We start from the raw sequence: 27,214 nt of genomic DNA on the forward strand, positions 1-27,214 counted from the left end.
ATCTGGTGCAGGATAACCTGCAACTGGAATAGCTCCGCCTATCGAAATGAAATGACCACAATGTGAAATTTCCACACCATCATCCAGAAACATGCATTCTGCCATACAAATCTGCATCAAGTGACTGACAGTGATACAAGGAGCGACAGTTTAAACTATTTCCTCATGGAAAGCAGATACTAGCTGGAGAGGTTGCAGATCTTGCACTAAGTAGGTTTCCCTCAGGTGTACAATATTGCTCATGGCACCAACATGAACAACACGGTTGTTCATATCTACTCTATGGCCTACATATAAAGAAATGGTTCACACACAATTAATGTTCAGAAGGTATCTAGCCACAGATTAAGATAAAGAAAAGGTGTGATTATGACAGATGCCAGGTAGAAAACACTATTGAAAACCAGGCTGAATATAGAAAGTCCAGAGGGGAAGTGAAAAAGCAAATAAGAGAAGCCAAGAGAGAGCATGAAGAGAGTCTGGCAGGTACCAATAAAGGGAATCCCAAAGTTTTCTATAAACATATAGGCTGGAATTTTACACCTCCCCAAAGAGTGGGATGGTAGAGGGGGAAGGCGGGAGTAAAATGCAGTGGGAGGCTCAGGGAACCCTTACTGACCCACCCCCGCCTCCGCAGCCATTTTAAGCAGGGCAGCGAAAACGGTCCGCCTACCCCAGGCCAATCAAGACCCTTACGTGGCCAGTTAACGGCCACTTAAGGGCCTCCTCCTTCTGCTGCCAAGGGGATTTTACCGACGGCAAGTGGGTGGCCCAGGCCAGAGAAACGCTGCCTGTGAAAAGAAAGCAGTTTTCTGACGGCCTGCGGGAGTGGGGGGAGCACCCTGTGCCCAACAGAGGGCCGCCCCCGATGCCCCAACCTTCCCCAAATCGACCACCCTTGTCGCGCCAGCACCCAGCCAATCACCCCCGGCGAGGCTCCAAAAACTTACTTTTCCCAGGTCTGTCGTTCCTCTTCTTCTTAAAGCTAGGGTTGCAGTCCCAGCAGTGGCCACCGCTCCTGGTGGCACAGCTAGGACTAAGAACTGCCGGCCTGCTGATTGGCTGGCAGCTCCATTAGGCAGGACTTGCTGCCTCAATGAAGTAGAAATCTTGCCTCAGACCAATTAAGGGCCTGGAGACCGTAAAATGTGGTCTGGATGCCCAGCCCAGGCGGAGGTGGGATCGCCAACTTTTCGGTCGGTGGACAGCTCCCGTCCAACAAGAGTAAAATTCCGTCCATAAATAGTAGAAAGGTGTTAAAAGGACGAGTGGGATCAATTAGGGACCATAAAGGGATTTACACATGGAGGCAGAGGGCATAGCTAAGTTATTAAATGACTACTTTGCATCTGTCTTTACCAAGGTAAATGATGCAACCCAGGCAATGGTGAAAGAGGAGGTAATTCAGACACTAGAAAGGATTAAAATTGAGAAAGAGGTCATATTAGATTGGTTGCATGTACTTAAAGTGAATAAAGCACCAGGATTGGATGAGATGCATCCAAGGATACTGAGGGAAGTGAGGGTGGAAATCGCTGAGGCACTGGCCATAATTTTTCAGTCTTCCTTAGATTCGGGGGTGTTGCCAGAGGACTGGAGAATTGCAAACGTTACACCCTTGTTCTAAAAAGCATGTAAAGATAAGTTCAGCAACAACAGGGCAGTCAGTTTAACTTCGGCGGTGGGGAAACTTCTAGAAAAGGTAATTCGGGATAAAATTAATAGTCACATTGACAAATGCAGGTTAATGAAGGCAAGTCAGCATGGATTTAAGAGAAAATCACGTTTAACTAACTTGCTAGAGCTTTATGAGAGGGTTGATGAGGGTAATGCTGTTGATGTGGTGTACATGGACTTCCAAAAGGCATTTGATACAGTGCCACAAAACAGACTTGTGAGCAAGGTTGGGACGGTAGTGACATGGATACGAAATTGGCTGAATGGCAGGAAACAAAGAGTAGAACATAAGAACTAGGAGCAGGAGTAGGCAATTCAGCACCTCGAGCCTGCTCCGCCATTCAATATGATCATGGCTGATCTCATCATGGCCTCAACTCCACTTTCCTGCCTGTTCTCCATAACCCTTCAACCCATTTCTAATTAAAAATCTATCTCCTCCTTAAATTTACCCAATATCCCGGCATCCACCGCACTCTGGGGTAGTGAATTCCACAGACTCACGACCCTTTGAGAGAAGTAATTTCTCCTCATCTCTGTTTTAAATCTGCTACCCCTTATCCTAAAACTATGACCTCTTGTTCTATATTGCCCCACAAGAGGAAACATCCTCTCTACGTCTACTTTGTCAATCCCGTTAATCATCTTATATACCTCAATAAGATCTCCTCTCATTCTTCTAAACTCTACAGAGTAAAGGCCTAAACTGCTCAATCTCTCTTCATAAGACAAGGCCCCCAATCTCTGGAATCAATCTAGTGAACCCTCCTCTAAACTGCCTCCAATGCAACTACATCCCTCCTCAAGTAAGGGAACCAAAACTGTACGCAATACTCCAAGTGCGGTCTCACTAATGCCTTGTACAGTTGCAGCAATGCGTTCCTATTTTTATACTCTATTCCTTTAGCAATAAATGCCAAAATTCCATTTGCCTTACTTATCACCTGCTGTACCTGCAAACTAGTTTGCTGCGATTCATGCACGAGGACACCCAGATCCCTCTGCACCGAAGCACTCTGAAATTTCTCTCCATTTAGATAATAATTTGCCTTTTTATTCTTCCCACCAAAATGGATAACCTCACACTTATTCATGTTAAAAATCCATCTGCAAAATTTTGGCTCATTTATCTAATCTATCCATATCCATTTGTAGATTTCTTATTTCTTTATTGCAACTTACTGTCCCACCTATTTTAGTGTCATCTGCAAATTTGGCTATAGTACCTTCTATCCCTGCATCTAAGTCATTAATATAGATTGTAAATAGTTGGAGCCCGAGGACCGAACCCTGTGGCACCCCACTAGTTACCATCTTGCCAACTAGAAAAAGACCCTTTTATCCCAGACTCTGTTTTCTGTTGGTTAGCCAATCCTCTATCCAAGCTAATAAATTGCCCCCAACCCCATGTGAACTTAACTTGTGTATTAATATTTTATGCGGCACCTTATCAAATGCCTTCTGGAAGGCCAGATATACTACATCTACAGGATCACCATTATCCACTTTGCTTGTTACAGCTTCAAAGAACTCTAGCAAATTAGACAAACACGATGTACATTTCCTAAAACCATGCTGACTCTGATGGATTGCATTTTGACTTTCTAAATGTCCTGTTATTACTTCCTTAATAACGGATTTAACAATTTCCCAATGACAGATGTTAAACTAACCGGTCTACAGTTTCCTACTTTCTGCCTCCCTCCCTTTTTGAAAAAGGGCGTTACATTAGCTTTTTTCCAATCCACTGGAACCTTTCCCATATCCATAGAATTTTTGAATATTATAACCAATGGATCCACCATCTCCACTGCCACTTCCTTTAAGACCCTAGGATGTAGGCCATCAGGCCCTGGGGACTTGTCTGCCTTCAACTCCAATAATTTGTTCAGTACTTTTTCCCTAGTGATGACGATTGCTCTGATGATTGTAGTGGTTAATGGATATTTTTCGGGCTGGAGGAAGGTTTGTAGTGGAGTTCCCCAGGGGTCAGTGTTGGGACCCCTTGCTCTTCCTGATGCATATTAATGACCTAGACCTTGGCCTACAGGGCACAATTTTGAAGTTTGCAAATGATACGAAACTTGGAAGCATTGTGAACTCCAAAAGGATGTAGACAAGTTGCTGGTATGGGCAGAAAAGTGGCAGATGAAGTTCAATGCAGAGAAATGTGAAGTGATTCATTTTGGTAGGAAGAACATGGAGAAACAATGTAAAATAAAGGGTACAATTCTAAAGGGGGTGCAGGGGCAGAGGGACCTGGGTGTATAGGTGCATAAATCATTGAAGGTGGCAGGACAGGTTGAGAGAATGGTTAATAAAGCATACAGTATCCTGGGCTTTATTAATAGAGGCAGTGAGTACAAGAGCAAGGAAGTTATGTTGAACTCATATATGACACTAGTTCGGCCTCAGCTAGAGTATCGCTTCCAGTTCTGGGCCCCGCACTTCAGGAAAGATGTGAGGGCATTGGAGAGAGTACAGAAAAGATTCACAAGACTGCAATTCCTCGTCTCTGGCAGCAGTTATGAAGATAGATTGGAGAAGTTAGGACTGCTTTCCTTGGAGAAGAGAAGGTGATTTGATAGAGGTATTCAAAATCAGGAGGGGTCTGGACACAGTAGATGGAGAGAAACTGTTCCCACTCGTGAAAGGATCGAGAATGAGAGGGGATAGATTTAAAGTATTTAGTAAGAGAAGCAAAATTGACATGAGAAAAACTTTTTCACGCAAGTGGTTGAGGTCTGGAATGCACGGAGTGTGGTGGAGGCAGGTTCAATTGAAGCATTCAAAAAGGGGATTAGACTGTTATATTCTCAGGGAACTGTTTTTTCTCCTCTGTTTAAAACAATGTGCCATCCTGTTTCCTAGGCCACATGGTGTACTGTAACCTTTAAGATAAAGACTGGCTTCAACCGGTCTGAACTAGAGTCTAGTGAAGCATGCTCTGAAGGAAGAAGCTGTCTATTTCTCTTAGCAGTAAAACTATATTGATTTACAGGCTGTGCTATTGTCTAAGGAGGGGTTAAAAAAAAACGTCGGAAAAAAGAACATTTGCCTTCAAGAGGGACTCTGTCATACGAACATACGAATTAGGTGCAAAAGTAGACCATTTGGCCGGTCGAGCCTGCTCCACCATTCAATAAGATTATGGCTGATCTGTGAAGCTCGAATTCCACACTCCCACCTACCCCTGATAGATTCTTGTTAGGCAAGGTTATCTATCACCACCTTAAAATTATTCAATGACCATGCCTTCACCACCTTCTGAGGCAGTGAGTTCCAAAGTTGCACAACCCTCAGAAAATATTTCTCCTCATTTCTGTCCTAAAAGGGTGACCCCTAATTTTAAAACAGTGCCCCCTAGTTCTGGACTCTTTCCACCCCCCCCGCACCCCCCACCCCTCCCCCCTCCCCCCCCCACACACACACAAGAGGAAACATCCTTTCCACATCCATCTTGTCAAGACCATTCAGGAACTGATATACTTCAGTCAAGTCTCCCCTCACGCTTCTAAATTCCAGTGAAAACAAGCCCAGTCTGTCCAACCTTTCCTCATAAGACAACCCACTCATTCCAGATATTAATCCAGTAAACCTCCGCTGAACCGCCTCCAATGCATTTACATCCTTCCTTGAATAAGGAGACCAAAACTACACACAGTATTCAAGATGTGGTCTCACCAATGCCCTGTATAAGTGAAGCATAACATCCTTAATTTTATTTTCAATTCCTCTCGTAATAAAGGATAGCATTCCATTAGCCTTCTTTATGACCAGCTGTAACTGTATACTAACATTTTGTGACTCATGCACTACAACACCTAGATCCCCCTGCACCTCGGAATTCTGCGATCGTTCTCCTTTTAAGTAATACTCTGCTTTTTTATTCTTCCTGCCAAAGTGACCAACTTCACTTTTCCCACATTATATTCCATCTGCCAGAATTTTGTCCACTCACTCAACCTATCTATAATCGGTCTGCAAGCTCCTTATGTCCTCTTCACAGCATACCTCCCACCTATCTTTGTGTCATCTGCAAATTTAGCTACCATGCCATCACTCCCCTCATCTAAGTCATGGATATAAATTGTAAAAGGTTGAGGCACAAGCACAGGCCCTTGCGGGACTCCACTTGTCACATCCTGCCAATCAGAAAAGGACCCATTTATGCATACTGTGTTTTCTGCCAGACAGCCAATCTTCCATCTGCCTTTATTCGGCGGAGAGTTTCAGCTGTTGACTTTTTTTTTATTAAAATAAAACCACCCAGTTTGTATATAATAGGTTACCCCCTACACCATGAGCTCTTACTTTGTGCAATGACCTTTTATGTGACACCTTGTCAAATGCCTTCCGGAAATCCAAGTACAGTACGCTCCCCTTGATCCACGGCACATGTTACTCCTTCAAAGAACTCCAACAAATTGGTTAAACATGATCACCTTTCACAAAACCATGCTGACTATTCATGACTACCTTGAGATTTTTTTTCAAGTGCCCAGCTATAGCCTCCTTAATGATCAATTCTAACATCTTCCCCACGACAGACATCAGCTAACTGGCCTATAGTTACCCGTTTTCTGCCTCCTCCCCTTCTTCAATAGAGGGGTTAGATTTGCTAGTTTCCAGTCTGATGGAACCTTTACAGAATCGAGTGAATTTTGAAAAATTAACACCAATGCATCGACTACCTCATTTGCCACATCTTTCAAGACCCTAGGATGAAGCCCATCAGAAACCCGGGGACTTGTCAGCCCGCAGCACCATCAGTTTGGTCAGTACCGCTTCCCTGGTGATTGTAATTTCACCAAGTTCCTCTCTTCCTTCCACCTCCTGATTTACAGCTATTACTGGAATGTTTTTTATATCCTCTATAGTGAAGACAGAAGCAAAATATTTGTTCCTTATTATCTATTAACTCCCCATCCTCACTCTCTAGAGGATCAACATTCACTTTATTTATTTTTTGCCTTTTTAAATACCTGTAGAAACTCTTGCTATCGGTTTTTACATTTCTAGCTAGCTTTCCCTCATACTGTAATTTCTTTTTCCTGATTAACCTTTTAGTCATTCTCTGCCATTCTTTATATTCTGACCAATCATCTGACCTGCCACTCATCTTTACACAATTATATGCCTTTTCCTTAAGTTTGATGCTTTCTTTAACTTCTTTAGTTAACCACAGATGGTGGGTTCTCCCCTTAGAATTTTTTTTATAGTAGGAATATACTTATCCTGAGTATTCTGAAATATCCCCTTGAATGTCTGCCACTGCTTCTCTATTGATCTACCTCCCAGCCTAATAACCCAGTTCACTTCAGCTAGCTCAGTTTTCGTATCCACACAGTTCTCCTTAAGTTTAAAATACTAGTCATAGACTCACTCTTCTCTTTCAAACTAGATGTAAAATTCATGCATGGGCGGCACAGTGGCGCAGTGGTTAGCACCGCAGCCTCACAGCTCCAGCGACCCAGGTTCAATTCTGGGTACTGCCTGTGTGGAGGTTGCAAGTTCTCCCTGTGTCTGCGTGGGTTTCCTCCGGGTGCTCCGGTTTCCTCCCACATGCCAAAGACTTGCTGGTTGATAGGTAAATTGGCCATTATAAATTGCCCCTAGTATAGGTAGGTGGGGATGTGGTAAGAATATGGGATTAGTGTAGGATTAGTATAAATGGGTGGTTGATGGTCGGCACAGACTCAGTGGGCCGAAGGGCCTGTTTCAGTGCTGTATCTCTAATAATAAAAAAAATAATAATCATATTGTAGTTGCTGCTACCTAGAAGTATCTTTACTCTGAGGTCATTAATTAATCCTGTCACATTACACAACACCAAGTCTAATATAACCTGCTCTCTGGTTTCAGAACGTGCTGTTCTAAGAAACTATATCTGGAAAATATTCTGTGAACTCCTCATCCAGGCTGTTATCGCCAATCTGATTTTTCCAGTTTATATGCAGATTAAAATCACCCATGATTATAGCCGTCCCTTTATCACAAGCACCCAATATTTCTTATTGTATACTTCGTCCTACATTATGGTTACTGTTAAGAGTGCCTGTAGACCACTCCCATTCGTGACTTCTTTCCCCTACTATTCCTCATCTCCACCCAAACCAATTCTACATCCTGATCTCCTGAAGCAAGGTCATCTTTAACTATTGCACCAAGGCAATCCTTGATTAAGAGTGCTACCCCTCCACCTTTACCTCGCTTCCTATTCCTCTTGAATGTCATATACCCCTCAATATTCAGGACGCAATCCTCGTCATCCTGCAGCCACGTCTCCACAATGGCTATCAAATCGTATTTATTTACTTCAATGTGCACTCAGTTTGTCTTTGTTATGAATGCTACGTGCATTCAGATACAGTGCCTTTAGTTTTGTCTTTTTGTTATCTTTGGAACATCTAGTCTCGACTGTCGGTGTGTTCTTAGGATTTTTCTCTCTGTCCCTTCCTGCTATTCTCTGACCTTCATTTCCCACATTACTATTCTGCTCTCCTGCCTTGACTCTAGCCCTCAGTTTGCTACATCTACCCAGGCTTGATCCCCCACCCCCACCACCTCCCCACTGCTTTGTTTGGTTTAAATCCCTCTCTGCTTCCATAGCTATACAGTTTGCTAGAACACTGGTCCCAGCTCGGTTTTGGTGCCGACGGTCCCAACAGTACAGCCCCCACTTTCCCCAGTACTGGTGCCAATGTCCCACAAACCGCAACCCACTTCTCCCACACCAGTCTTTGGGCCACGTATTCATTTCACTAATCTTATGTGCCCTCTGCCAATTGGCACGTGGCTCAGGTAATAATCCAGAGATTATTACCCTTGAGGTTCTGCTCTTCAATTTGGTGCCTAGCTCCTCATACTGTCTAAGCAGAACCTCTTTCCTAGTCCTCCCTATGTTGTTGGTACCTACATGATCCACGACACTGGATCCTTCCCCCTCCAGGTTCCTGTTCAGCCCTGAGGAGATGTCCCAAACCCTGGCACCGGGTAGGCAACACAGCCTTCCGGACTCATGCTCTCGGCTGCACAGAACAGTATCAATCCACCTCATTATACTATTCCCTATTACCACAACATTCCTTTTTGCTCCCCCCACTTGAATGGCTTCCTGTACCACAGTGCCATGGTCAGTCTGCTCATTCATCTTGCAGACCTCGCTTTCGTCCACACTGGTTGAGAGCACCACAAACCTGTTTGACAATTGCAAAGTCTGAGGCTCCTCCACTACTGTCTGCTTGGTCCCTTGACCGGCCTCACTCACGATCACATCCTCCTGTCCCTCACCGCTGACAAAAACAGATGACCCTGTTGTAAGAGGTGTGACCATCGTCTGGAACAAAATGTTCAGGTATTTCCCCCTCTCCCTTATGTTGTGCAGTGTTTGCAGTTCAGCTTCCAGATCAATAATCCGGATATGGAATTCCTCTGGCTGCTTACACTTTCTGCAGACACGTTTGCCCTGGATCGCCTTGGCATCCAAAAGCTCCCACATACTGCAACTTAACACCTGTCCTGCCATTGTTACTTATGCTATTAGTTAATTTACTTTAATTACTTAATTACTTTATTAATTAACTGTTTCCCAATCTACTAAGCTTAACTAGTATTACCAAATAAAAGCCTTACAATTTCTAAAATTACCTGAGTTTTGAAAGATAAATGCTAAAATACTCACCAATCATCTACCTTGGAGTCAAAGGAAGACTCACCAGCTGCTGAAGGCTTAAAAAAAAAAAGAAAAAGAAGCCCCTCTTTCCCCCTCTGCACCGAATTCCCACGTGCACCAAATTCCAGCTTCACTCTGGCAATGTTTGCTGGAATTCTCAGTAAATTTTCTACTGAAAAACTACCAATTTTAGAATCCAAATAGACCTGTGGCGATACTCCTCGTTAAAAGAATTGTGTGACACCCACTGCAACCGAAGTGCTTTGAACGCCTATTCATTATGAACTGTCAAATTCGCCTGGAGACCTGATTGTTCTAATCTGGGACATCTCACCAACCAAGAACATAACTCATCAGGACTTACAAACCAGCTACTTATTTATTTCCCAAAAAATACTATTTTTAAAACTGGTTAACCGTTGATTTTTGAAAGTATGTGTGTGCGCATTAGGGTTAAGAGAAAATAAGTAGTTATAAAGTCTTCAGCCATAAATTTATCTTAATAGTGTTTAAGATTTAGTTTATCAATAAATAGTTAATTTGTTGTTGCTTAAAAATACCTGGTTTGTTTTATTCTGGGGGTTACTAAAGTGCTTAATTTGGCTCATTTCCAGTAGGTGGGAAAACTTCAATAATATGCTGCGACCTGTGGAGTTCTGGGACTGAATTGACAGTGCATTACTCTCGCCTAGGTCGTAACAATATGAAAAGTAAGAATGTGCAGGGTTACAGGGAGAAGGCAGGGGAAATGGAACTGAATGAATTGCTCTTTTGGAGAGTTCGTGCAGACCACGATGAGCCAAATGGCCTCCTTCTGCACTGTAACAATTCTGTGATTGAGAAAAATCAATATGCACTTCAACAATCACAATCAAGTAAACAGCCATGATGCCAGAAATGAACATAATCCATGGTGGCTACATTGCTATAAAGAAAAAAAAATTTGGTGAGGTTGGCTGGGGGTGGGGAGAGGCACAGGAAGAAGGAAATGGCTCTTGGGAGACCAGTGCAAATCTCTGCATGCATGCCTGCTCATCAAACAAGCCAAACGACTTGCAGGTTGGTAGGTAAATTGGCCATTATAAATTGTCCCTAGTATTGGTAGGTGGTAGGGAAATATAGGGTCAGGTGGGGATGTGCTAGGAATATGGGATTAGTGGAGGATTAGTATAAATGGGTGGTTGATGGTTGGCACAGACTCGGTGGGCCGAAGGGCCTGTTTCAGTGCTGTATCTCTAAACTAAACTAAACTGAGAACCTATCAGATGGCCTCTCTTCTCACTCCCACACTGTTACCTTTGGTATCCCCAAGGATCTATCCTTTGCCCCTTCCTATTTCTCATCTATCTGTTGCTCTTCAGTGACATCATCTGAAAACAGTTCATTTTCACATGTAACTGACAATATCCAGTTCTACCTCATTACCACCACCTCTCTTGACTCCTCCAATGATAAATCAGACAGCTCGTCAGACATCCAGTAATGGAGGATCAGAAATTTCCTCCAACTAAACATTGGGCAGACCAAAGCCATTATCTTGGGTCGCTGCTACAAACTTCAGTCGCTAGTTACTGACTCCATCCTCTTCCTGGCAACTCTGAGGCTGAACTTCAAAGTGAGCTTCTAATCACATTTCCGCACCATCACTAACATTACCTAATTCCACCCTGCCTCAGCTCATCTACTGCTGAAACCCTCATCAAATGTTAGCTCTAGACTTTGCCCATGTCCTAACTTACACCAAGTCCCATTCACCCTTCATCACTGTGCTCGCTGACCTGCACTGGCTCTCAGTTATGCAGCATCTCAATTTTAAAATTCTCAAATAAAAACAGGAAGTGCTGGAAATACTCAGCAGGTCAGACAGCATCTGTGGAGACAGAAGTAGAGTTAATGTTTCAGGTCTGTGACCTTTCATGAGAACTGGCAACGGTTAGAAAATAATTAGGTTTAAGCAAGTGAAGGGGCTGGGACTTGGTAGGGAAGAGAACAAATGGGAAGGTGTGCGATAGGGCAGGAGAGAATAACAAAGCTGTCATGGGACAAAGGCAAAGAGCGTGTTAATGCTCGTGGTAAAAGACAAAACATTAAAGTAGAGGGAGCGTTAATAGCAGAGTAATGAGCAACTCTGCCCACATGAAAAAATAGACACATGGTTAAAAAATACAATAAAATAATTAAATGACAAAAAAAAGGCCAGTCATGCCCTGAAATTGTTGAACTAAAGGTTGAGTCCATGAGGCTGTAGAGTGCCTGATCGAAAGATCAGGTGCTGCTCCTTGAGCTTGTGTTGATGTTCACTGGAACACTACAGCAGGCCAAGGACAGAAATGTAGGCATGAGAGTCAGAGTGGGGGGGAGATTTGAAATAGCAAGCAACTGGAAGCTCGGGATCATGCTTTCGGACTGAGCGGAGGTATTCTGCAAAGCGGTCACCCAATCTGTGTCTGGTCTCTCCAATGTAGAGACGACCGCATTGTGAGCTGTGAATACAGTATATTAAATTGAAGTACAAATAAATCACTGCTTCACCTGGAAGGAGTGTTTGGGGCCTTGGATGGTGAGGACAGAGGAGGTAAAAGGGCAGGTATTACATCTTCTGCAATTGCACGAGAAGGTGCTGTGGGAAGGGGATGAGTTGTCAGGGTGATGGAGGAGTGGACCAGGGTGTCACAGAAGGAATGGTCCCTTCGGAACGCTGATAGGGGAGGGGAAGGGAAGATGCGTTTGGTGGTGGCGTTACGCTGGAGGTGGCGGAAATGGTGGAGAACGAGACTTTGGATGTGGAGGCTGGTGGGGTGGAAGGTGAGGACAAGGGGAACCTGGTCGCAGTTCTGGGAGTGGGGGGGGGAGGGGCGCAGTGGAGGGGAGGGGTGGGGTGAGGGCAGAAGTGCGGGTAATGGGTTGGACACGGTTGAGGCCCTGTCAAACAGTGGGGGGGGAATCCTCAGTTGAGGATAAAGGAAAACATATCAGAAGCACTGTTGTGGATGGTAGCATCATCAGAGCAGATGTGTTGGAGACAGAGAAACTGTGTGAATGGGATGGAGTCCTTACAGGAAACATGGTGTGAGGAAGTGTAGTCAAGGCAGCCGTGGGAATCAGTGGGCTTACAATGAATATTAGTAGACAACCTATCCCCAGAGATGGAGGCAGAGAAGTTGAGGAAGGGAAGGGAAGTATCGGAGATCGATCATGTAAAGGTGAGAGAAGGGTGGAAATTGGAAGCAAAGTTAATGAAGTTTTCCAGTTCGGGGCGAAAGCAGGAAGAGGCACCGATACAGTCATCAATGCACTGGAAAAAGAGGTGAGGAAGGGGTCTTAAGTAGGAGTGGAATAACGAATGTTTGACATATCCCACAAAAAGGCAGGCATAACTAGGACCCATGCGGGTACCCATAGCAACACCTTTTATTTAAAGGAAATGAGGAGTTGAAGGAGAAGTTGTTCAATGTGAGAACAAGTTCAGCCAGGCGGAGGAGGCTGAAGGTGGATGGGGACTGGTTGGGCCTCTGTTCAGTTCTGATGAAAGGTCACAGACCTGAAACGTTAACTCTGCTTCTCTCTCCACAGATGCAGTTTGACCTGAGTATGTCCAACACTTTTATATTTTTATTTCAGATTTCCATCATCTGCAGTATTTTGCTTTTATTTAAAATTCTCATCCTGGCTTTCAAATCCCTCTATGGCTTTGCCTCACCTTTCCCCATCTCTAATCTCCTCCAGCCCCACAACCCTCAGATATCCAATCATCCAATTTTGACGAGCTCTTGAGCATCCCCAATTTTAATTGCACCACGATTGGTGGTTATGCCTTAGCTGCTGGCCCCAAGCTCTGGAATTCCCACCTTAAACCTCTCTGCCTCTCTTTCCTCCTTCACGACACTTCTTAAAACCTACCTCGATCAAACTTTTGGCCACCTGCTTCAATATCGCCTTACGTGGCTCAGTGGCCAATTTTCATAATGCTCTTTTGAAGTGCCTTGGGTGGTTTTATTACATTAAACGTGCTATATAAAAATACAAGTTGCTGTAGTTTTGGGACTCCGAGCTTGAAGGATGAGAAAATCTGTTTGCTGTCTACCTGCAAGAAGTGTGTAAAACTTTAGCAAAGTTATGGTGTACAGGTTGTGTACAATGTTTGAAATGATACCTTCCAGAGGAGAGTTTCTATCTTAGAGTTGTGCCATGTTTGATCAGCCACACAAAAGCGAAATGTGTGCAGTGAGAGCATACAGACATATGAATGCGGAGCAGGAGTAGGCCACTCGGCCCCTCGAGCCTGCTCTGCCATTCAATAAGATCATGGCTGATCTGATTGTAACCTCAACTTCAATTCCCGCCTCCCCCAATAACCTTTTACCCCCTTGCTTATCTAGAATATATGTACATCTGCCTTAAAAACAAAGGCTCTGCTTCCACTGCCTTTTGAGGGAGAATTCCAAAGACTCAACTCGCAAAGAAAAAATTTCTCCCCACCTCTCTTAATGGGTGACACCTTATTTTTAAACAGTGACCCCTAGTTCTAGATTCTTCCACAAGAGGAAACATTCCTTCCACATCCACCCTTTCAAAACCTCTCAGAATCTTATATGTTTCAATCAAGTCGCCTCTTACTCTTTTAAACTCCAGTGGATACAAGTCTAGCACGTCCAACCTTTCCTCAGAAGACAACCCACCCATTCCAGGTATTAGTTGAGTAAATTTCTCTGAACTGCTTCCAACGCATTTACATCCTTCCTTAAATAAGACGACCAATACTGTACACAGTACTCCGGATTCTTTCTTTCTTCTTTTGGGCCTCCTTATCTCGAGAGACAATGGATACGCGCCTGGAGGTGGTCAGTGGTTTGTGAAGCAGCGCCTGGAGTGGCTATAAAGGCCAATTCTGGAGTGACAGGCTCTTCCACAGGTGCTGCAGAGAAATTTGTTTGTCGGGGCTGTTGCACAGTTGGCTCTCCCCTTGCGCCTCTGTCTTTTTTCCTGCCAACTACTAAGTCTCTTCGACTCGCCACAATTTAGCCCTGTCTTTATAGCTGCCCGCCAGCTCTGGCGAATGCTGGCAACTGACTCCCACGACTTGTGATCAATGTCACACGATTTCATGTCGCGTTTGCAGACGTCTTTATAACGGAGACATGGACGGCCGGTGGGTCTGATACCAGTGGCGAGCTCGCTGTACAATGTGTCTTTGGGGATCCTGCCATCTTCCATGCGGCTCACATGGCCAAGCCATCTCAAGCGCCGCTGACTCAGTAGTGTGTATAAGCTGGGGGTGTTGGCCGCTTCAAGGACTTCTGTGTTGGAGATATAGTCCTGCCACCTGATGCCAAGTATTCTCCGAAGGCAGCGAAGATGGAATGAATTGAGACGTCGCTCTTGGCTGGCATACGTTGTCCAGGCCTCGCTGCCGTAGAGCAAGGTACTGAGGACACAGGCCTGATACACTCGGACTTTTGTGTTCCGTGTCACTCCGGATGTGGTCTCACCAATTCCCTGTATAGCTGAAGCATAACCTCCCTACTTTTTTTATTCAATTCTATATGCAATAAATAATATTCTATTAGCTTTCCTAATTACTTACTGTATCTGCATACTAACCTTTTTCAATTCATGCACTAGGACACACTGATCCCTCTGCATCTCAGAGCTCTGCAATCTCTCACCATTTAGATAATATACTTTTTTATTCTTCCTGCCAAAGTGGAAAATTTCCCACTTTCCCACATTATGCTCCATTTCCAGGTCTTTGACCACTCACTTAACCTATCTATATCCCTTTGTAGCCCCCTTATGTCCTCTTCGCAGGTTACTTTTCTACCTATCTTTGTGTGATCAGCAAATTTAGCAACCATACTTTCGGTCCCTTCATTCAAGTCATTCAAGCACTGAACTCTGTGGCATACCACTCGTTACATCTTGCCAACCAGAAAATGGCCCATTTATGCCTACTGTTTCCTGTTAGCTAGCCCATCTTCTATCCATGCCAAAATGTTACCCCCTATACCATGTGCTTTTATTTTCCACAATGATGTTGCACCTTCTGGAAATCTAAGTACAGTGCATCCACTGGTTCTCCTTTATCCACAGCACGTTACATGCTCAAAGGAATCCAATAAATTGGTTGAACATGATTTCCCTTTCAAAAAAACATGTCGACTCTCCCGGATTACCTTGAATTTTTCTAAATGCCCTGCTATAATGTCTTTAATAATACCTTCTAACATTTTCCAACAGTTAAGCTAACTGGCCTGTAGTTTCCTGCTTTCTGTCTCCCTCCCTTTTTGAATAAAGGAGTTATATTTGCTTTTTTCCAACCTAATGAAACCTTCCCCTAATCTAGGGAATTTTGGAAAATCAAAACCAAGGCATCAACTATCTCACTAGCCACTTATTTTAAGACCCTAGGATGAAGTCCATCAGGACCCGGGGACTAGTCAGCCCGCAGCTCCAACAATTTGTTCAGTACCACTTCCCTGGTGATCGTAATTTTCTTGAGTTCCTCCCTTTCTTCCATTTCCTGATTTACAGCTATTTCTGGGATGTTACTTGTATCCTCAATAGTGAAGACAATGCAAAATACCTGTTTAATTCCATCTCCTTATTCGCCGTTATTAATTCCCAGACTCACATTCTACAGGACCAACGCTCACTTTGTTAACTCTTTCTTTTTAAAATATCTATCGAAACTCTTACCATCTGCCTTTATATTGCTCACCAGCTTTCTCTCGTACTCTAATTTTCCCTTCTTATTAATCTTTTAGTCCTTCTTTTCTGCTTTTTATATTCGGTCCAATATTCTGACCTGCCTCCCATCTTTGCGCAAATATAGGCTTTTTCTTTAAGTCTGATAGTATCTTTAACTGTTTTAGTTAACCATGGATGGTGGGTCTCCCCTTGGAATTTTTCTTTCTCTTTGGAATGTATCTATTCTGTGTATTCTGACATATCCCCTTAACTGTCTGCCACTACATCTCTATTGACTTATTCATTAACCTACTTTGCCACTTCACTTTTGCTAGCTCTGCTTTCATAAATTGCCCTTATTTAAGTTTAAAATACTAGTCTTAGACCCACTCTTCTCTCCCTCAAACTGAATGTAAAATTCAATCATATTATGACTGCTCCTGCCGAGGGCTGCCTTCACTGTGAGGTCATAAATTAATCCTATCTCGTTGCACAACACCAGGTCTAGTATAGCTTACTAGTAAAGCCAAGGATGCCTTGCTTCAATTATACAGGACCTTGGTGAGGCCACACCTGGAATATTGTGTGCTGTGTTGGTCTCCTTATCTGAGGAAGGATGTTCTTGCTATAGAGGGAGTGCAGCGAAGGTTTACCAGACTGATTTCTGGGATGGCGGGACTGATGTATGAGGAGAGATTGAGTTGATTAGGATTATATTCGCTCGAGTTCAGAAGAGTGAGGGGGATCTCAGAAACCTATAAAATTCTAACAGGACTTGATAGGGTAGATGCAGGAAGGATGTTCCCGATGGTGGGGGGAGTCCAGAATCAGGGGTCATAGTCTAAGGATACAGGGTAAACCTTTCAGGACTGAGATGAGGAGAAATTTCTTCACCCAGAGAGTGCTGAGCCTGTGGAATTCGCTACCACAGAAAGCAGTTGAGGCCAAAACATTGTATGTTTTCAAAAAGGAGCTAGATATAGCTCTTGGGTCTAAAGGGATCAAAGGGTATGGGGCGAAAGCCGGAACAGGCTACTGAGTTGGATGATCAGCCATGATCATAATGAATGGCGCAACAGGCTCAAAGGGCCAAATGGCCTATTCCTGCTCCTGTTTTCTATGTTTCGATGTTTACTTGCTGGTTGTCTCCAGAAAATTCTGTTCTAAGAAACTATTCTGAAAACATTCTATGAACTCATCAGGAGCAACTTAACACTAGTGGTAGCAGTGGAAACAGTTCGGAGAAGGTTCACTAGGCTGATTCCTGAGATGAAGGGATTGTCTTATGCGAAAAGGTTAAGCAGGTTGGGCCTATACTCATTGGAGTTTAGAAGGATGAGGGGTGATTTTATTGAAACATACAAGATTCTGAGGGGGCTTCACAGGGTAGATGCTGAGGATGCCTCTATCAAATCTCCTTTCAACCTTCTCTTTAAGAACAGTTTCAGCTTCTCCAAACAATCTAAGTAACTGAAGTCCATCATCACAAACTGTTCTCCTAATCTCTTCTGCACCCTCTCTAAAGCCTTTCCCATCCTTCCGAAAGTGCAATGCCCAGAACTGGACACGATACTCCAGTTGAGTTCAAACCAATGTTTATAAAAGGTTCATCACAACTTCTTTGTTTTTGTACTCTATGCCTCTATTTATAAAGGCAGGGTCCTGTATGGCTTTTTAACAGCTTTCTCAACCTCCTTGCCAACTTCAACGATTTGTACACATATATCCCCTGCTGTCAATGCTCATGCGGCCCTTTAGTTTATATTGCCTCTTCACTCTTCCTACCAAAATGAATAACCTCATACTTATCTGTATTAAACTTCATCTCCCATGTGTCCGCCCATTTTACCAGCCTGTCTATGCTGTCTTGAAATCTATTACAATCCTTCTCACAGTTCACAATATTTCCAAGCTTTGTGATCAGGAAATTTTGATATTATGCCCTTTACACCCAACTATAGGTCATTAACATATCAAGAAAAGCAATGGTCCTAATACTGACCCCTGGGGAATACCACTGTATACCTTCCTCCAGTTCAAAACCAACCATTCACCACTACTCACTGCTTCCTGTCACTCAGCCAGCTTCACACCATGTTGCCGCTGCCCCTTTTATTCCATGGGCTTCCACTCTGCTGACAAGTCTATTATGTGGCACTTTGTCAATCGCCTTTGAGATCCAAATACACCGCATCAACCCTCTGTAACATTAAAAAACTCAATGAAGTTAAACATGATTTGCCTTTAAAAAAATCTGCGCTGACTTTCCTTAATTAATTTGTCCATTTGTCCAAGTGACTATTAACTTTGTCCCAGATTATCATTTCTAAAAGCTCTCCCACCACCAAGGTTAAACTGACTAGCCTGTAGTTACGGGGTTTATCCTTACACCCTTATTTGAACAAGGGCATAACATATGCAATTCTCCAGCCCTCTGGTATAACCCCCAATTCCAAGGAGGATTGGAAGGCTATGGTCATTGCCTCCGCAATTTCCAATAAAACAGAAAGTGCTGGAAAGAGTCAGCAGGTGTGGCAGCATCTGTGGAGAGAAAAGCAGTTACCGTTTCAGGTCAGTGACATTTCATCCGAACTCCACAATTTCCATCCTTACCGCCCTCAGCATTCATAGGTGCGTCCCTCTGGTCCTGGTGGCTTTACAACTTTAAGTAAAGCCAGCCTTTCTAATACCTCCTCTATCATTTTTTAAGCCCATCCAGTATCTCAAGTATGATTAGAACAAGTCAACATGATTTTACTAAAGGGAAATCCTGTTGGACAAATTTGTTAGTTTTTTGAGGATGTAACTAGTTGGGTAGATAAAGGGAAATGAGTAGATGTAATATACTTGGATTTCCAAAAGGCATTCAATAAGGTGCCATACAAAAAGGTTAATAGCAAGATAAGTGCTCATGGAATTAGGGGTAATATATTAGCATGGTAGAGGATTGGTTAACAGACAGGAAGCAAAGAGTGCTATAAATGACACATTTTCAAGTTGGCAGGCAGTAAATAGTGGAGTGCAGCAAGGATCAATGCTGGGGCCTCAGCTATTTACAGTCTGTATTAATGACATAGACGAAGAGACAGAGAGTAATGTATCTAAGCACGTTGATGATACAAAGATAGGTGGAAAGGTAAGCTATGGGGAGGACACAGAGAAGCTGTAAAGAGATATAGACAAGTTAAGTGAGTGGGCAACAAGATGACAGATGGAGTATAATGTCGAGAAGTTTGGTTGTAAGAATAGAAAAGCAGAATTTTTTTTAAAAGATGTGAAACTTGTAAGTATTGATGTTCAAAGAGACTTGGGTGTGCTTGTACAAGGAATGCAGAAAGTTAGCATGCAGGTACAGCAAGCAATTAGGAAGGCAAATGGCATGTTGGCCTTTATTGCAAGGGGATTGGAGAACAGGAATAAAGAAGTCTTGCTACAATTTTACAGGGTTTTGGTGAGACCACATCTGGAGTGGTGTGCGCAGTTTTGGTCTCCACATTTAAGAAAGAATATACTTGCATTGAAGATGGTACAGCAAAGGTTCACTAAATTGATCCCTGGGATGAGGGAGTTGTCCTATAATGAGAGGCTGAGTAAATTGGACCTATATTTTCTGGAGATTAGATGAATGAGAGGCAATCTCATTGAAATATACAAGATTCTGAAGGGGCTGCATAGGATAGACACAGAGGTTGTTTCCGCTGGTCAAGGAATCTAAAACACAGGGCACAGACTCAGGATAAGGGGCCGATCATTTACGAACATATGAATTAGGAGCAGAAGTAGGCCATTCATCCCCTTGAGCCTGCTCCGCCATTCAATATCAGAATCTGTTTAGGTCTTGAATTCCACACTCCCATCTATCCCCGATAACCTTTGATTCCCTTGCCTAACAAGAATCTATTTACCTTCGCCTTAAAAATATTCAATGACCCCGTCTCCACCACCTTCTGAGGCCGAGACTTCCAAAGTCGCACAATCTCAGAAAAACTTTCTCCTCTAAATTTACCAAAAGGAAAAAGCTTAAAAATGTGGATGCATCTTATAAATCTTGCCTTTGCAATGGAATACACAAAGGTGTACTTTTACACAAATGGGCATCCTTTAACTTTTCTTATATTTTTCCTAAAAACTCATACACAAGCAACTACATGGGATCCAACCTTTATAAGGTATGTGCAACATCGGCAAACTGCAGGCGAATATTACATAAATCAAATCCGCAAAAGATCTATCGGGAATCCTAGCCAAATGACTGTTCTCATCCATAATTATCTTGTGATCTTTGGGCAGAAATCTACATTAATGAAATTTAAGGATGACAAATAATCCTCCTTCCCAATTTTCTTCAATCGTTTCCTAACACTACTGACTTAGGTTGGGGTGTAGCTTCAGGGCCACATGCCACACATGCCATATTAGACATCCATACAAGTGCACTTTCTAGTAGCACTCACTAGATTTTAATATAGAAAGTCAACCATAGCTTATACTTTCACTCTCCGAGAGGATACCAAGGCAAGTTGTAGCACCAACCCTGCCAGCGTAATTTTGGTTCAGTTAATCAGAGTTCTTTAATGTAATGTTTCTTTAAATCTTTTTACAGAATGGTGATCAGATCCAAGTGGTATAAAAATATCAAATAATACATCAACCTCAAAGCTTTTTCCAATTGGTAATTGGGTTCCATCATTCTTCTTCATAAACAAACCAATGGATAAACAAATGAGTTAACAGATGCAGTATGCATAAGTGTCCAAATCAAGTAGGTACATAAAAATACACAGCTTCAACCAATTTACTAAAATAAATCAATATAACACTCACTGGCTGGGGTTATAAGAAAGCTGGAGTTATTATGTTATCTGTAGAAAAGTTCAGAGTTGTTTTTAAAGAAATTAGAAGCCAGAGACTGGTAACTGACTTCAGATGTTGGAACTCATACTATTAAATGAGATCACCTCAGGTAAATGTGCCAAGTGGCGTTGAACAAAGAAATGAACACACCATTTGTGAAAACAATTAATGATTGGAAAAAAGGGATTCAACTAAGAATATCATAATAACTAATTCACATTTAAATATGATTTCAAGTAAAATATTTACAGAACTTGAGTTTTTGTTTGATCTTTTATCTGAACTTCATTCCATCAGCTTATTACTACACCTGTATATTTCTGGTAAATCCGGGAAAGAAAATTAGGTAGCTAGCTTGACTTTTGATAATCAGGAATGATGGCACAGTTGGAAAATACTTAGACATTTGTTCCAGCCAACAATTTACAGACAAGGACATCGTAAATAAAATCAATGAGTGACTTCCTACCAGCACCTATCTCCTGTGAAACTTAACATATGCTGCAAAGGCAACATCCGAAGGCTCCAAAGCAGCTGAAATTGGACTTGCCACGTCTTGCCCTGGTTCAATGGCAACACACTCAAAAGGACTTGGAAGCAAATTCATTCCAAATGGATAGTCACTTTTTTGACTGAAGACTTGACATCATTTTACACAGGAATACACTTCAAATAACATATTGCAGCACAATATGCAACAAACAATTTTTTTTCTCCTTCAATTAAAGGTAACAAATAGTTATTTAAATGTCAAAAATATTTTAACAGTAGGAGAGCCCATGGTAGTATCAAATGAATCCAAGTTTAAGCAGATAGCCTAGCAACGACTTGATTCACCTGCAATTTCTTTTGAAAAAATTAACACTGCTTCAAATTCTTGTTCAGCAAGATGGCGAAGATCCAAAAGCATCTACTTTTAAGCTGCATCTTACAATAGTATTGTTTTCACACTTGATTGTAGAGTAAAGGTCCAAGGCTCCAGATTGCAATTAGAAGCATGCGGTCATTACTTTACTACCTGCTTTTCGCATCATGCTAAATATTTCATCTCACAACACAAGAATATTAAGGGAGTGCAACACATTTGACATAGCCACACGAATAGCAGACTCTTTCTTGGTTGGAGTGCTTAAGGGGAGGAGTAGAGCAAAGTTCATTTGATTTCTCCAAGCTGCATGTTAAGTAGTCCATGATTTATTATTGGTCAAGATAAAAGTGATTCATCCCATGTTCCCAGAGTGTAGAAGCTACTCAGTGAAGTATGCAGGATAAATCACTATTTGATTTAAAGAAAAATATCTGAAATATTTTCTTTATATGCTTTAAAGGCAGTTTCACAATAACCTTAGTTTCATTTCATAAAACAGTCCCTGAAGTTCAGCCAAAATTCAACACAACATAAATTAACATCTGAAACTTAACATCAAATCGCATCAAAATGTAGATTAAAAAAGAAACTATACAAAACAAAAACAAGTACAATCCAGCCCGACCCAACCCCAAATGCTGAACACAGAATATAGACCCAACCCCACCTGAACCTGACACGTAGTCAGGTTTGGTCGGGTTTGGGTCGGGTAGCCAGGCTTCACTCGAGTCTACCACAGCTGAGGTGCAAGATCAACTCTGGGAGGTAATTGCCAGTGTACAGCAAAGCCCCAGCACACACAACACTCCTTCAATATCTAGCTGTGGACAGTTACCATTTCATCTAAACAAGTATCAAAGTAACCATTTCACTCACTAATAGCTGCTATTAACTGTTCTGGGTAGAAAACTGGCACTCTTTTACAACTGTACTGAATGAACTAGGAAAGAGTCCACACCAAGGCTGCAAACCTTCCCAGGTGCTGCTGTTGGCAATCCAGGGAGGGAGGGAGGGACGGACAATCAGTAAAGCAACCCTGGCCCTTGCTGGTCACTCTGCTGCCTGAAAAATGCTCAGCTCCTTGCTATACTGGCCATGTGGATTTTATAATGAAAGACTGGAATGTATTTTATTATCCTTGGAGACAGATACTAGTCTGCTGCAGAAAACTGGGCTACATACTTTGATCTACTTCCATCCACCCACCCATCCCTGTAGCGCCACGCAATGTTTTCTGTCTTCCCCTCTCCCTTGCCCCCGAGTCATGTACTAGCAACCTAATTTTTTTCCTTGCTCTATTTCATTACATGTTTTACTGAGAGAGAGAGAGAGAGAGAGAGAGAGAGAGAGAGAGAGAGAGAGAGAGAGAGAGAGAGAGAGAGAGAGAGAGAGAGAGCAGAAGCTGGAGTGTCAGGAAGGTAGGGAAAACCATCCTTGTGCACTACATGTAATGAGGCCAGAGGTTAAATACCTTCCCATCATCTGCCTTTTGCAATTTCACTCCAATTATCTTTAACTTGGGAAGGAATACAATTTTAAAAAACCTAAAAGGATTTAATGGATATTACATGAATTTACCTGTCATTTTAATAACTTAGGGTTGCTAACCCTCCTGGACAGCCTAGGACTCTTCCAAGATGGGTGACTGATCTCCCAGACCTTGGTAGTAGTGACCCAGGAGGAATGTATTTTAGTGTGCAAGATTCACACCTGCAACCCTCAATTCCTGTTCTGCAGCAGCGTGGCCATCCCCCATGTCTTTGAGGTGCTACCCACCTTTGGTTTCAGCCAACCAATCATCCTTTCCAAGCAAGAATTTCCCAGTGGTTGGTGGCCCCGCAGACAGAAATGCCAACCTGACAATTATCTTAAGAAAGAAACTGCAAGACACTCAATTATGACGGACCCAACCTTCATACAGTAAATGCAACAACATTTGCAAATGCCATGTGAGACAAGCCACCAGAAATAATCACCCTACTGTTTACTAGAAAAAATGCAATGGAGAGGAGGGGATGGGAAGAAAGTAGCTTTAAAAAAATTGCATTAAAAAAAGCACTGCTTTGTTGTGATTTTATTCCAGAACCTCATCCAGCTGAATCTGTTCAGTGATGTATGCAAGGCCACATATGAAACTGCTCAAAAGTTGCAACTGCAACGTTAAAAAGAAAGCTATACAAGTTTGCCGAAAGTAAAAACAAAGTGGCAGCTCACTGAAGAAAAAAACTCCCAAGTGAAGCTGTTACCACTGGAGGCACGACTGCCACATCATTTACATTACAGCACTGCTGCTGGAGTCAGGCTTGACTGTGGGTGCAGGGCTGTAATGAAAACATTCGTCTAGCTTGAAATCACATCTCAGATTATTGGAGAATTCAATTTTGGATTATCAGTAAGTAGACTGTTGTAGGTCGCCAAGAATTTCAATCAGCACTAATCTGGAGATCTCAAAGATAGAGAAAATACTTGAGACTTCTGCACAACATTTGCTTTTTTTAAAAAACTGAGCAAATATCACCTCCCGCTTGGAAAAGATTTTAGTTATGTTATCTTTTAGCTGTCTCCAAAGGCCCACTATTCTGGGTGCTGCTTGCATTATGAGTCACAAGAGCACAAGAAATAGGAGCAGAAGTAGCCAACACTGGTGATATAATCCAATGAGGTACTATGCACACTGCAAAGCAGCAGCATTCATTTTGAAGGAAAGGAACAACCACAAGGGTCCAACTTGGAAGCAATGGAGGAAAATGAAACATGCTAGAATGCTCCAGCCCTCATCTGGTGTCCGCACATGCATAGAATGTAACAGGCACTGATAGTGCCTCAAGTGACAAAGAACAATCCTCAGACCTTCCTGCCTTCCATTAGCATCACAGTTTGGAGCGTATTAACCAACTAAGCCTTCTGGGAATAAAAGCAAAATACTGCGGATGCTGGAAATCTGAAACAAAAACAAGAAATGCTGGAATCACTCAGCAGGTCTGGCAGCATCTGTGGAAAGAGAAGCAGAGTTAACGTTTCGGGTCAGTGACCCTTCTTCGGAAGCCCTCTGGTGTCCTCCACCACTTCAAATCATATATTTTTTTAAAAATCTGGCTTGCAAGAGGGGTCAGAAGATTGCTATTAAGAGTTTCACTTTATCAAAGTGTGTGAACAAATGAAAAAACAAGTCAGCCTCATGGTACAGCATGAATTTAAACCATAAATGCCTGAAATTACAGCAATACACTTAGCTGAAAATATCCAAACCACTCCCTTAACAAATTTCGAAGTTTTTCAAAAGCCATACCACAGAACAAAAAACATGGCTCCACGTACTATTTTACCAGTAGTCAAATGTTTACCATTTTGAATAAAAGCATATTGTATTTTTTTTTTGTAAAGAGGAAGGCTAAAGTTACCTTTAAAAGTACAGATGTATCAAAAGTGTGCAAGTATGTCCAACTATTAATTTGGTTATTATTAGCTGACAAGAGTACAAGTCTGAAGCACTTGTCTCTTCTCTCGCTGCAGTGGACTGCAGCTTGGCTCAATTGGTAGCATTCACATTTTAGTCCAAAGGTCATTAGATTGAAACCACAATCTAGGACTTAAACACATAATTTAAGCAGACACATCAATGCAGACCTTTGGATGAGACATTATACTGATATCCTCTCTACTCATTCCTGTAATTCAGATAGATGTCATGATTACATGGCACAATTGGAAGATCAAGAACATCTTTCACTCTCCATAAAGTTGAGCTCATCTACAGTTCTGCTGCCATACTCGCACAAAGTCATCTTCATCCATCACCCCATGTTCCCAGTCTGGCAACGACACAATTTTTAAATTCTCAAATCCCTCCATGGCCTCACCCCTCCCTATCTCTTTAACCTTCCCCAGTCCTACACTCCTTCAAGATCTCCAATTCTGGCTTCTTGCATTGCCACAATTTTAATCATTCCATCATCGGTGACCGTGCCTTCAGCTGCCTAGATCCTAAGCTCTGGAATTCCCTCCCTAAATCTCTCCGTCTCTCTCTTCTCCTTCAAACATACCTCTGTCGAAGCTTTTTGGTTATTGTGCCAATATCTCCTTAGGTGTCTGTCAAATTTTGTTTGATAACACTCCTGTGAACACCTTCAAATGTTTTACTATGGAAAAGTTATTATATAAATGCAAGATGTTGTTGTCGGCAATCACAATGTCTCCAAATGCTTCACACAAGTTCTAAGCGCAGTGGTTTACAGTGTAGGCAAATCCACCTTTTCAGTGAAACCTTGACTGTATGGGTTCCCTCCAATTAAGGTTCCATGGCAATTAGAAACCCTACATTAAAAGCAGTAAGAAACCACATGTGCTGCTAAATTGTGCATTTCATAGTGTGACGGAAACCCCACATGCCAAATGGAAACATTCATTTCATCGTGTGGAACTTTGACTGAGACTTTTACGGAGACTGTTACAAATAACTTTTAAAAAACAGAACAGCGAGCAGCCAAGAAGGCCACGTACAATTTGCACAAGAATGGCCAAAAGGCAGTCTGGAGACAGAGGTGATTACCCAGTCTAGCCAGAACAATGGAGTGCTTTCTGATTCACTTATCTGGGATAACCTTATCAATGGGGGTCGAAAACCATCGACACCCATTGACTTTGAAAGAGCCAACCTCCCCTCCCTCCCCCCACCTGCTCGACCTAGTATGTCTGAACAGCCTTGAATTTCAAATATCATTCCATAAGATGCTGATTCAAATACAAAGAGGTGGTCACATCACATGACTGCTTGGGCCACTCTGGGGATTTGAGAGTGGTGACTCAAATGTCAGTCAGTGACTGAGACCTGGCAAGAAAGCACCTCTCTCTCCAATAAGGTGCCAGAGAAGCCTCAAGCTGCTGCTAGTAAGCCTCAAATCGACAGATCCTTACAGTCAACAACTAAGGAGGCATGGATAAAGCATCTTTTCTGCCTTCCAGAACCAAAGAAGCAAGCAAGCCTGAATTGTGCACGTGGCCCAGGCAAGGACTTCAGGTCTACAATTTCAACTAAAGACACAGACTCAGTATTTAAATTCTATTTTTATTAAGGACTCTAACCTCCCAACTCTGTTTTTTCCCCCTCTAATCTATTTGTGTGTTTCCTCTTGTGTGAATATGAGTGTGAATGCGTCACATATTTTCGTAATTTTAACCTGTTTAGAGTGATATTAATAAACTTGCATCTTTCTTGTTTAAACTCAAGAAAATCTGTCTGATTGATTTATTTGCCATTATATTAGAGGAACAGAAGCAAGTGCTCATTGAGGTGGTAAGTTAAATCACTGTGTTAAAAAAGAATACCCCTGTTGCGGACAAATCAGAGAAGGAGCGAAAGGAGAGCCTGAGATCCCCTTCATCACCTGGTCGTAACAATGTGTTCATGAGTTCTGCAGAAAATCTGGCTGCCAGTGCTGTGAAATCCACCTGAT

General features: G+C 42.5%; 1 protein-coding gene across 6 annotated transcripts in view; it reads right to left on the reverse strand.

The window, feature by feature from the left end:
- Nucleotides 1-27,214, reverse strand: part of add3a (adducin 3 (gamma) a) — a 337,068-nt gene that overhangs the window by 197,788 nt on the left and 112,066 nt on the right. Inside the window, exon 1 of one of the 6 annotated variants that reach the window (XM_068053020.1) lies at nt 21,731-21,970. The exons of the other annotated variants lie outside the window; for them this stretch is intronic. The gene's annotated coding sequence lies outside the window, so the exon portion shown is untranslated. Of the gene's footprint in view, nt 1-21,730; nt 21,971-27,214 lie in introns of those variants that run through there. 6 annotated transcript variants of the gene reach the window in all.

Source organism: Heterodontus francisci, chromosome 20, assembly GCF_036365525.1.
Source record: "Heterodontus francisci isolate sHetFra1 chromosome 20, sHetFra1.hap1, whole genome shotgun sequence".
In the NCBI taxonomy this organism is placed as follows: Eukaryota; Metazoa; Chordata; class Chondrichthyes; order Heterodontiformes; family Heterodontidae; genus Heterodontus; species Heterodontus francisci.